At 34.5% G+C, this 13,274-nt stretch overlaps 1 long non-coding RNA gene across 1 annotated transcript; it reads left to right on the top strand.

Moving 5' to 3' along the window:
• The first annotated feature begins 11,324 nt into the window (after positions 1–11,324).
• On the top strand, positions 11,325–12,726 carry LOC125659565 (uncharacterized). Its single transcript, XR_007364123.2, has 3 exons — positions 11,325–11,398; positions 12,216–12,329; positions 12,573–12,726. It is a non-coding gene; the product is annotated as an uncharacterized LOC125659565 (long non-coding RNA).
• The last annotated feature ends 548 nt before the right edge of the window (positions 12,727–13,274 follow it).

Genomic DNA, 13,274 nt, shown 5'->3' with positions numbered 1-13,274 from the left:
GTGTTGAATCACAAAGTATAGTGCTTTGCTCAGATAGTCATCCATGTGGGGCCCAGTATGGTTTTCTCGCTAAGAGAGGGTTTCTATAATGTGATTTTTTAAAAAGACAACTCTGGTCCAGTATGAATACAGTCAGATTACAAATTCGGTGTATGAGGAACAGTCGTTTAATTGAGAGTGGGAGAGGGCGCGAACTCTAGCAAAGTATGCATGGAAACAAATCAGGTTTGTAATATGATTTGTAGAATATCTTTATCTCAATATTTTCCCTTTGATGGTCATTGACCATTGCATGTATGGGCCAAGTAACCATGATGAGAAACTCTCGTTAAACTAAGACAATTAAAATTCAATGAGTAGTGCAAACAAGAGAAGTCTAACAATTTCAGTATGTTGGGTCATTGACCTGTTCGGGCCAAGTAAACACGATAATACACTCAAATTCAACTACAACATATTAAAACTCAACAAATGGCTTCATGTAAAATAACATCTCAAAACAAAAGAAGTTTGACAATACCAATTTATTATACCTCCCATAAAGAATCAATAGAAAGACAGTATCTGATTGGCCGAGAAGATCAGGTGACCATCGTGTTTGCCCGATAACAAAACGTCGTATTCCACCCCTTTGGATATTCCTTGTTTCACTTTCGTAACCAGATAAATGAACAAAGACGAGTGTTCAAACATAAATTTAACGTCAGGACGTTAAGGTAGACGAAGTTTATTGTGACGTCACAATAAGACCGAGTCCTTGTACATACACAGTTCGTAAGGCACAAAATATGCGGGTCTCTGATACACCAGGGTTTGGTTGATACAAAAATTCGCCAGTAAATCAGCAATCAGCATTCAGGGAGAATGGAAATACAAAAACTAGTTATCATATCACTGTATTTTGTTGTTTGTACCTTCTAATACGTTGACGACGCGGTGTTACGGTTAGGGCAATCTCAGCTCTTTACGATGTATAGATGAGTGGACTCTAATTTCAAATGCGGTTTTGTAGTCTTGCTTTATGTTGGTATAATAAAGAATCCATTGCATGAATGTTCGAGAGATATGTAGATTTATTCACCTAAGAAAAATAACATTCCCTGAGGACAACACTCGCAGGGAATATGATTTTTCTTAGGTGAATAAATCTTCATATCTCACTCACTATCATGCAATAAATGTATATACAGTAGCGGGAAAAAGAAAGTGTGCATTATCTAATATATGAAAAAATATAAAATAACAATGAACAATGAACAAATGAACAATGAACAAATTTAATTTTTGTAATACTGTTAACAAATGTATTCGCTACAACATTTCATAATCCATTAATGTTTGCGTCGAATAACACCAATTTCAGCACACCCTAAAGACACTGGTATTCGAACTTGAATTAACAAAGTTAACGCGTATGACCACCATTTGCATTCACGCATGCCTGACTACGGCGAATATCCCAGTCAATGGGTCAAATGAATATGAGTTACCTTACTGGATTCCTAAACTGCATAAAAACCCTTACAAAGATATATTGCTTGATCAGTAAGTGCTCTACCAAGCCCCTCTCTTTGCTCCTCACGAAAATATTAACAGCTGTGAAGGAGAAACTTCAATCTTGCTGTGCGACTACATATGCCAGAAGTGGTATTAATCAAATGTGAATTCTAAAAAATTCTCAAGAACTTTTAGTAAACTTGGAATCGCAAGACTTTTCCCAAATCAATAACATCAAAATCTATGACTTTTCAACACTATACACGACCATTCCTCACTATCAATTGAAGACTAGACTTTTTGACATCATAGACAGTTGCTTCTTCAACAAAAATGGAAAAAGGAAATATTCGTATTTAGTGATCAGTCATCCAAAAACTTACTTTGTTAAACACCACTGTGATTCTACGCACAAGTACTCTGAAGTTGAAATAAAAAATATGCTAGAGTTCCTCATTGACAATATCTTTGTGGTCTTTGGTGATCAGGTCTTCCAACCGTCTGTTGGAATTCTCCTGGGCACGAAGTGTGCTCCTTTCCTAGCTGACCTGTTTTTATATTCAGATGAAGCAGAATTTATTCAACAACTTATGCGCGAGAAGAGGAAATTTCTTGCTGTGGCCTTCAATTCGACATTTAGATATATTGACGAGGTTTTGTTTATTAACAATGATAACCTTCATTCATATGTCGATTTGATACATCCCTGTAAGCTCAAAATAAAAGACACCACACGGTCGTCCATTTCTGCTTCATACTTTGATATTTGATTGAAAGTAGACATTAACGTAAAACTGACAACTCAACTGTATGAAAAACGGGATGATTTACATAGCAATAGTCCATTATCACCTGCATATGGTGTTTATATCTCTCTACTGATTCGATACGCAAGAGCTTCTTCTGCGTATAGTCAGTTTTTAAATCGAGGTAAGCTACTGACAAACAAGTTGATGGTACAGGGATTTCAACAGTCTCGATTAAAGTCAGTATTTCACAAATTATATGGTCGTTATAACGCTCTAGTTCGTCAATACAATCTATCATTGGGGCAAATGCTATCTGACATGTTTCATACCCATTGTTAGGCCGTTGTTGGCACACCTATTTTGACTACGGATAACTCCGTTTACCTGATCAGGATATAGGGCCCACGATGGGTGTGACCGGTCGACAGAGAATACTTACTCCTCCTAGGTACCTAATCCCACCTCTGGTGTGTCCAGGGGTCCGTGTTTGCCTAACTATGTATTTTGTATTGCTTATATGAGTTATGAGATTGATCACTCTTCGTTATATTCACCTTTCATAGATCATATTGAACATCAAAGTTCTTATCAACATCCGTGGGCATGTTATACCCGTATTTCATTTTTACTGTTAATTCTAGTCATTGTCATAAAGCTTTTCAAGTTATGAGATTGATTACTGTTCGTTATCTTCGCCTTTCATCAAACTCCATATAGTGATAAAAATGTAGTTCATACCAATGTATCTGGAGAGGTTGTACACAAGACTTTATTTCTTTGCAGGAAAATGAATGAAATAACAAATTTAACGTTAAATCAAGAAAAGATGTTTGTTGCATCGTCATTTCCCGATGATCTGGCGCCCTTGTCTCAGTATTAACGACGACCACCACTATACACTGAAGAAAGAAAAATCATAGATGTGATAATAAAAGGTGAAGATAACGAAGAGTGAACAATCTCATAACTCCTATAAGCAATACAAAATAGAGAGTTGGGCGAACACGGACACCTGGACATACCAGAGGTGGTATCAGGTGCTTAGGAGTAGGACTAAAATTCGTTAGGACCTCCGTAATGGTGCAAATGCGGGAGTGATTCACCTCGCAACATCTTCGATCAGTATAAACATTAGCTGACTTTCTTGTCGTAAATAAAAGGATATTCTATGTTTCTTAGTGAATATATAAATTTACAACCTGCAACTTACGATTTGTGAGGCGCTATTCGATATAATCTAATTTCTCGGTTCATATGTGTGCACCATGTTTGGTATATTGAAGTTTCAACTTCCGATTGTTAACTTATTTGCATATGCCATATGAGTTAGTATATATATATAAATATTATCAATTGTTTAATTGCCTTTTGTAAGTACATTCTGTTGCACTATATAAAGGTTTGTTTTGACCTTTAACAACATGATTTTCCTCTCTTTGTCGGGACGGCCCGAGTGACTACATTTTTACGCTGATTGTCAATGTTTATAACTCGCGATAACTATTATGGCGGAGCAGACGAAGAAATTTGCATGCTGTACATTATATTTGATGAAAAACATCTTTATTAGATACGCCCGAGCACGAAGTTGATACTCCTTTTGGTGTAAACAACATTTGGGACTAATATACGGACCTTATTATCGGTTTTTCTTAAAATCATTTTGCTCCATTTCGCAATATATTGCTGCCATTATTGTTAAAGAAATAAGAAAATGAGGTAATCTGTATAAATTAACCACGGCATCGTATAAACTTGTTTGGAAAAGGTCAGTGGAGTCTTCTAGTGTGCTGATATTTATAACTATAGGTACATTAGTTTATATGAAAGATAACGAACAGTGATTAATCTCACAATTCCTATAAGCAATACAAAGTAGATATTTAGGCAAACACGGACCTCTGGACACACCAGGGGTGGGATCAGGTTCATAGGAGGAGTAAGCATCTCCTGTCGACCGGTCACACCCGCCGTGAGCCCTATATCCTGATCAGGTAAACGGATTTATCAATAGTCAAAATCAGTGTGCTAAGAACATATATACATTCTAAAATACTTACTCAATACGGAGCAACCCCAATGACCATATTTGTTAATATTTATAATTATAGTTACAATAGGTTATAGGTATCACTTTTGTCAACATTTACAGTATACATTCTACAATACTTACTCCTTTCGCAGCAACCCCAATGGCCGTATTTGTAATCACACTCATATCCATTCAACAAGGTTTCGAATCATGACATCTTTTATGTCCATAATGGCACCCACCACTGGGAATACCTAAGACCATGAACATAATTAACTAACACTTTATTTCTTGTAAAAGGAATGCATGCACTTGTACTGCTTTTATTTCAAAGATACCATAAAGAGTACACAGAGTTTGGTTGGAATTTAGGGACAACAACTTAATTTATTGATAGTATAATAAATATTATAAAAACTCCGAAAGTAAGTTTTCGCAAAAGTATTCAACAGTAATCGTTTTGAAAATAATCATTTTTGTAGCTTCAACTTGTTATCAACTAGGACTAATTGATAAATCTAAAAAGCAACATGCGAAGATAACGAACAGTGATTAATCTCATAACTCCTATATGCAATACAAAATAGATAGTTGGGCAAACACGGACCCATGGACACACCAGAGGTGGGATCAGGTGCCTAGGAGGAGAAAGCATCCCCTGTTGACCGGTCACACCCGCCGTGAGCCCTAAAACAAACCATAATCAATGTACCCATTTCCGTCGAATCCTGGAAAGCAATGCCATACTTTGACTTTGTTTGCAGTCTATCCATGAACTTGGTAACCAACAGGTGACCAACAGGTACAAATCTGCTGTGATTAGAACCGACATTATCCGTTATATCCTGGATACAGAGGGTTAAAATGCTATAATACCAAACGATGGATTCAGGAAAAACCTCTTGGACCGGATTTGGTTTTAGTCTATACACACAGTTCACCATATTCGTTCAGCAGAAGAGATTTCTCCCCATATTATAAAACCCCCGTCATAATGCTAACACCGTATAATACAATAAGCCACTGATTTGCTGAAATGGTCAAATTTTATGGAGTTTACCTTTCATGATAATGCCATTTTACCAACACCCATCCTTAACCACATCTGTTCTTTGAGAGCAGTGCGTTGAAGTGTGAGAATCTGAATCAGGTGGTCAGATCAATCACATATCATTATTGAGTTAAACTCAAAATTATGTAAATGGTTATACAGAATGGAGCTCAAATAAATTGACAGAATTGGATTTATTTCGACTGCTCAGTGAATTGTCTATAACGGTGAATTCGTTATATTATTGCCCAAATTGGTCTCGAACAAAAGTTGGCAATACTAGCTAGTATACTGAGGTAGCATTGCACCATGATGTATGTAGTGTTTACAAATTTTCAGTTCGTTATTACCAAATGATATTTCATATTTTGTAAATTTCGAACCCAGAGCAGGATGTCCCTAATATTCCTATTGTAAATTGTTCTTAAGTTTGTAACATGTAGAAAAGAACATAATTTCATTGATAAACAGGACTGTCCTAAAGGATTTGAAAGCAAAAATTCCTACCAAATTCAGTGCTGAAATAGGGAAAACACTGTTTAGGTCCACTTTGATGGTTCATTTTCAGTATCACAACTAATAGATTTTAGGTGCAAATCGTACATTTGAAAAGATCAAACATATATATGGCAATTGTTTTTTATGAATCTGTTCATACAGAAAAATCAAAGATACCCAGCTTGTAAAAGGAAGCAAAATTATCCAGGAAGTGCAAATACGGATTCAGAATTCGGTGATTGAAATAAGAAATTGTAAAACATTGCAAACGGTGTGCAGACGTTCCTGAACGTGTCTCTAAATCACGCGAAATTGATACAAAACATGGAAATGCTAGTATGTCTTTCAAATTTCAGTTCTATTGTAAAAATTATGACCCAGGGAATTAAGTGTGATTTGTAAATGTATAAATTTTAAAACGCTGGAATGCGAGATTCTTGATTAGTTTTTCCGTGATTTCTGTTTAAGTTCACTTGTGTTATTAAGGAATTCAAAATGAATGATAATCTTTACATACAAACAACAATGACCATTAGCCATAGACCAGCTATTTACTGACTTCTTCAGATGTTGACACTAGGGAGCCATTGCTGTAAAATTAAATTAACTACCGTTTGTTCTGTTGTTTTCAGTTTACCTGTCAGTATTCAAATTTTTTAGGATTTACCTAATAATAGCCAGGTTAATTAATTGTCATTTTATTTCCCAAATTAAGCAATTTGATGGCCTACATGATTATATAACGAGAATGTTTTTGCAGAAAAACAAAACAAAAAATTATTGGACCGTTAATTTTCAATTCACCTTGATTTTTCTCCTTCATATAAAACATCAATTTTTACAACAATACATAATGATTTAATGAGACTGCAACATTGAAATTGAAATTCAATTCATCATCAACAATAGGAACAAGACAAAAAACGACATCCATCACATATTCCCCTCCCAAAACTTTCGTAAACAGAAAATGTTACCAATTACAAACTACTAGAATGGAATGCAAACCAAAATAGAAATAACGTTTGAGATCAGTAAGTGATGGGTTTAAGATAATTTAGAAAAGTCCTCATTGTGCTGTCACCAAACACTAAAGAACTGTTTCCAACAAAATAGTTACATTGTATTAATTCAATCATTCAATGAATCCTACCGCTGTGTATTTGACCCCTTACCTATTTTTACGCCCAACATAAGTTCCTTACACTGAAACCTTCTTAAAATGGCAGATTTTATCATTTGATAAATTTTTGAGGCTGCAATAATGACAATGAAAATATCTATTAATGCTTACTTTTTATTTTCGACCTTTGGCAAATATAGACAGTAAATCCTTCCAACTGAATTAACCCATAACCATATGAATTTTTCCTCCTAGGATTAAGAAAAATGGGTAAATATGAAGGGCCAATGGTTTCCGTGCATAGAAGATTCCATATCAATTGAAACCCGCTGTAACCCCACTGAAGTACCTGGGGTCAGAGTTCGAACGAACTTCAATCTTCCTTACAGTATACAAATAGCCTATAGAAATTCATTACTATTCTGTTTTACTACTTTTCCAGAAGAAAGTAAAGAATTCTCGAATGGAGTGTTAAAAATTATACAATTAGTCTATCAATCTTTAGACGAGTTTTGGTATCCCGCTAAATTTCAACGATTTTTTGGTCAAACATCTTCCTTTTGAAAGAATCTTAGACTTTCAGTTGAAAAAAATTGCTTGAAATCAGGAAAGTGTTCTTTTTACAGAATTCAAAACTTCAAAGATTTTTACAGATAAGCGACAAATAAAATTTTATTAGAAAAGTTCACGTGAGCTTAAAAGTGTTTGTATATTAAGGATAGACGATATCCGCCGTATGTGGATGCATGTTCGTGGTTATAAAACATGTGGTTTATGAAGTTGAATTACATTTTCTTATTTTATTGAAAGCTACAATGGGGTGTGGGAACCTGCAATTGAATTATCAGGGACTATATTTTCAGTGGAATCAACGGAATGGTAAAGTGTCACTTTATTCCCTTTAGTAATAACAGCAAATATGATTGGATATTCTCAAACCCATAGGATTAATTTGTAATGGAAAAACCTAATTGTGCATAATAAATATATGTGATATTTAGAACTTGTTACTCCTCTTGGGTAGTTTGGAGGTCTATCATTTATACTTCCGCAAGATTTTACTTATTCTGTACCCCTATGAGCATTATTACAACAATATTGAACAATTCCAAAATGTAAAACTTTAAAGACTCAACTTTAAGTTAACACCCCCAATTGTTAGCCGTCTGTCAATCAAACATTTAACAATAGGTCTCAGGTGGAGTGACATATGCAGAAACTGTGATCTAGAGGTACCCCTAAGAGGTGTTTTGATAACAATAACAGCTAGTACCTACAGGTATTCTTCAGATCTTGAGGAAGCCCTGTGTTCTAGAGTTTTGAAAGCATTGACCTGTCCACAACTGCTATTTTCTCGCAATTCAATTGTTTTTAAAAAGACTCCCGAACAACGCAATTTTAATTTAATTGTAATTTCCCCCCTCTATATGCATGTATTATAAATTATACAATCAGAAATCAAACAATAATTTGCCCATTAATTTCCTTAACTTGTAACTTATTGAAATAATTTATATTATTAATTTATGATAGTTCTATATTTATAAAAGAAATTATTCATTGAGCCAATGACTGAGAGTAAAAGAAAGAAAGAGGGGGGGGGGGTGTAGACTGTATGTCATCTAGCCATAGAGATACAACCATTATTCAAACACTATGACCACAGAAACACTGCAGACGGCCCTGAGACCCTTTCTGTATACATCAAAAGTATACACAGCACCTTGATATCTTGGCCAGGTAAATAACAATGACCATAAATGAGCTCCGCCCACATCCAGTGATCTGCGAAGAAACCGTACGGTATTTTATTTGGGTCTTTAAGCAGTAGCAGCAAAATAGATATACAGTGAAACTTCTCTAAACCAGCCGGCTCTCAGACCGGAAAAAACGGCCGGTTTAGAGGGATGGCCGGTATACCGAGAATTTAGCAATTATAGACGTTTTATCCCTATATTCACAAAGTAGGTACTGTTCACTTTGATCTGGTGATATATGATCAATTATCGGTGGAAATTAAATTAGTTCGCTTGTACATAAAGATAATTATGAATTACAAGAAATATTCTCGCTGAAATCATCTGATTTTAAACTGAAAATCTATAACAGGATACATAAAGAAAACACAGAAGCCTATTATTGGAATTACTCTTACCTCTGAAAACTCTGTTTACATTCATCGCTTATGTCATTAACAATTTTGTTTTGACGTTTTGAAAAAGTACAGTAGTAAATATGAAATTGTAATTTGAATATTTCTTTGGAATTTTAAGTCTATGGAAACCAAGAAAATGAATCTATCTTTTAATAATTATCATTAACAGTCATGGCTTTGTTCTTTATTAACTATCGCTTATATCCATACGATAGTATAGTGAAAGAATATGGCGTTTGATACTGTATTCATTCATTATGTTCCTACCTTCTTCTTTTTTTTTTTTTTTTTTTACATTTACAGAATTTGAAAGGGTCTCTTGAATTAGCTAAATGTCAATTAACACCCTTGACAGCACAGGTAAACAATAGAAATTAAAGAGGCCACTAGTGTTTTTCACACCTCCGGTCAATAATTTCCCACCAGGCCGGTCGGTCAGTCAATTTGCACACCTGGACGATCTTGATCAATCTCTGGCCAAAATTTTCTTGTCTTCAAAACGTGGCTGGTATGTTAAGGGTAAATTACACATGTTTGTTAACAAATGTACTTTAAAAAGTGGCCGATGTCCGGTTTTCAGGGGTGGCCAGTTTTGTAAGACTTTCTTTATAAGGAAATGTTATGATTTCTGCCGGGACTTTGAAAATCGCCCAATATTCAGGGAGAACCGGTTTTCTGAGGGACCGGTTTGGAGAAGTTTCACTGTATGTGCGTAAATCTAAAATTAATAGAGGAAGCACGGTCTTCCTTATTATATAATTGATTTTATTTTGTGTTTATTACTTTTGCTTTACAAAACAACAATGATATGTTTATGCTGTACTATAGGACAAAGTTTGTCATGAATTATAACCCATCCCGAAGCATACCACTACACTAAATGAACCGTTCCATTCTCAATTAGAATTGTTCTGCTCACATACCAAACCATTATGTTAAAACTGTTCGTCTTTCAATCTCCATACCTAAGCTCTCCGTTCTCTTAGTAAAGCGTTCTGGCATCATTCAAACCAGTTTATTGTCGATAAACTGTTCGTTTCCTTAATGTGTTCGTTCCCACGTGGCCATTCGAAACACAACTATCTCTATCGGGTCATTATAGATAAACATGATGCTCGGTTGGGGTGGAGAAATACTTTCACTCTAGAAATAAGGTTACGTTACTGGGGAGTTAAGAACAGCAAAGAGAATTTTAAATTTTAAAACAATATTCAGGGGATTATGCTCGTTAGTTCTTAATTTGCAGGAAGAAAATTTGAACTTACCAAGAAAATGGACGACGTCTTCTCGAACAGGGATGGGGTAATTGAAAAATGAAATAGTAATTAGCTATATTTAAATACATTTTTATAAAGTATTTGAATGTATTTGTAATTGACTTTACTTTCGATTACAAGTAATTGAATGTATTTAAATATATTTTTAAAAAGTCAAATATTTCAATTACATTGCAGTTACATTATTCAAACTTAAAAGTTTGAAAATAATGGAATGAAAGAGTTTGATAATAATGGCGTTAGAATATTTCACTGTTTGTCATGGAATGTTTATGCAATAATGAAATATGTTATGTCTTATTATGTATGTATCCTTGATGTAGTATGACTACAGTTCTCAGGGCTATAGGTGATGCTAATTTTGTTCAAGTGTGAACGTCTCTCATACATGATAACATAAGCACAGGTAGAAAAGAGTTCACGTCTTTCACATATTATATTCAGAATTAAACATGACTTAAAATGTATTGGATGAATTTCATGTCCAAAAAATGCATCTGGAAATTTCAAAGCCAATTTTTCAGCAGCATTCTTCAAAAAGTTTGAAAATGAATCAGCGCAGGCTTTGCGGTCTAATCTTCCAAGAGATTTTGAAATAAACTTCAGTAAATGAAATGTATTTAATTACATTCTTTAACGTAATTGAAAGTAAAAATAGCATTCGTTAAAATCAATGTAATTGCAAGTTATTGACAAAATCTTCAATGTAATTGACCCTTATTCCTGGTCTCAAAACACTGATTTTCAGTTTTACAAAACATAATAACGGGTACTAATTAAGTAAGGTAATTGTAAATCATTTTTCTAGGATATTTAATGTATCTTGTTTGATTGACAAGGACTAGAAGTTAGACAAGGAAATAACTTTTCAATCGCATTGAATGGTGGATGTAGTGACTCAGATAGTATATAAAGACATTCAGCCGATCAGATGTTACCTGCATCGTCTAGAATCAAAATGGGAAAACTACTACTTGTTCTGACTCTTCTCGTCTGTCTGGTTGCGCTGTCATCCGGTAAGATAAATATATCTATCTGGCGTACCGGTATATATTTTCTAATTATTTAAACAATGTTAAATTTCAATTCGTGCGTTATTATACTTTATAATTTAATTCTTTATATTGCTAATCCAACCACTAAAAATTTCATAATTTTATTTATTTCCTTGGGGAAGGAGAGCATCTATCTGACTAAATACTGTCTTAAATGAGTTGGTTCAAATCGTTTGGTCTAAACTAATTAAATTGTATACACTATGTGACGGATGTACCACTTATAAATGTTGCACATGCATGTTGCTTTCTATATTGATCAATTAGTCCGAGGATTTATAATAAGTTGAATCACGTGGGGATTCGGTTTAGAATAGGTCCTCAGTACCCATTGCTTGTTGCAAGAGGCGACTATATGGGGCGGTCCTTCGGATGAGAGTGCAAAAACCGAGGTCCCGTGTCAGAGAGGGTTTGGCACGATGAGTATCTCTCCCTGCTTAAAGGACGTAAGCGCCAAGCATAGGACTTACTTTTACAGTCCTTTACCGGCAATGGTGACGTTTCCATATGAGTAAAAAATTCTCAAGTGGGATGTGAAACAATATAAAATCAAATATAACAAGTTTAATTTACAAGAATATTTATTTTCAAAACGATTAATTTTGTTTAAACTTTCGAAGTCTTTATAGCTTTTTCTCTCAATAGATCAAGTTTTGTCCCCAAATTTAAACCAAACTTTGTGTGCGCTGTATCTTATCTTTGCAATAAAAGTAATATAAGTGCATAGATCGCTTAAACAGGAAATAATGTGTTTAATTAATTCTCGTCATGGTTTTAGGTCTTCCCAGTGGTGGGTGCCATTATGGACTTAAAACATGTCATCACTGGAAACATTGTTGCGATGGATATAAGTGTGATTACAAATACCGCCATTGGGGTTGCTGTGTAATGAGTAAGTATTTTAGAATATATTACTTCAATGCTAATAAAAGTAATGCCTATAAACTATTATAGTTATAAATATTAGCATATTAGAAGACTCCACTGACCGTTTCCAAACAAGCTGATACGATGTCGTGGTTAATTTATAAAGATTACCCCGTGTCCATATTTCTTTAACAATGATGGTACAGGTGCCAACTAATTATCGAATCAATGATGAAGTACATTCCGATTATATCTTTACTTTATTCAGTGAATGGTGATGTTTATAAAGGTGGTTAAAACTGAGACGATGGCGCCAGATGATCGCGAAATGACAATGCAACATACATCTTTCCTTGATTTAACGTTGAATTTGTGATTTGAGTCATTATCCTGCATAAAAATAAATTCTTGTATGCAACCTCTTCATTGTTTGAATTTAGATACATTGGTATAAACTAGATTTTTATCACTATTTGGAGTTTGATACTTGAAATGCTTTATGGCAATGACTAGAATTAACAACAAACAAGAAATACGAGTATAACATGGCCACCAACGTTTATAAGAACTTCTATGTAAGGTGAAGATAACGAACAGTAATCAATCTCATAACTCCTATAAGCAATACAAAATAGAGAGTTGGGCAAACACGGACCCCTGGACACACCAGAGGTGGAATCATGATTTATAGATCATGTTCAACATGATCTCAACATGATCTATAAATGATTACCAGTACATTCTGCATGGAAAGATTTGAACAGGTTGGCACGCATTACATACGTTTACATGAGTAGTACAGTTAACTCCCGTGGTCATCCTTAACCTATCACATATTGTGTATGCATATTGTGTAAGTTACTAAATTACTAACATCTGAAGGAGAGGAAATAGAAGAAAATTTATACATAGATCAAATTAGAAGTAGATTTTGTTCCAAAATGTACATGTAGATGTGACACCACTTTAA

This window comes from Ostrea edulis, chromosome 9, assembly GCF_947568905.1.
Source record: "Ostrea edulis chromosome 9, xbOstEdul1.1, whole genome shotgun sequence".
Classification (NCBI taxonomy): domain Eukaryota; kingdom Metazoa; phylum Mollusca; class Bivalvia; order Ostreida; family Ostreidae; genus Ostrea; species Ostrea edulis.
Note: the sequence above shows the minus strand (reverse complement) of the source record. Positions and strands in the feature narration are given on the sequence as shown.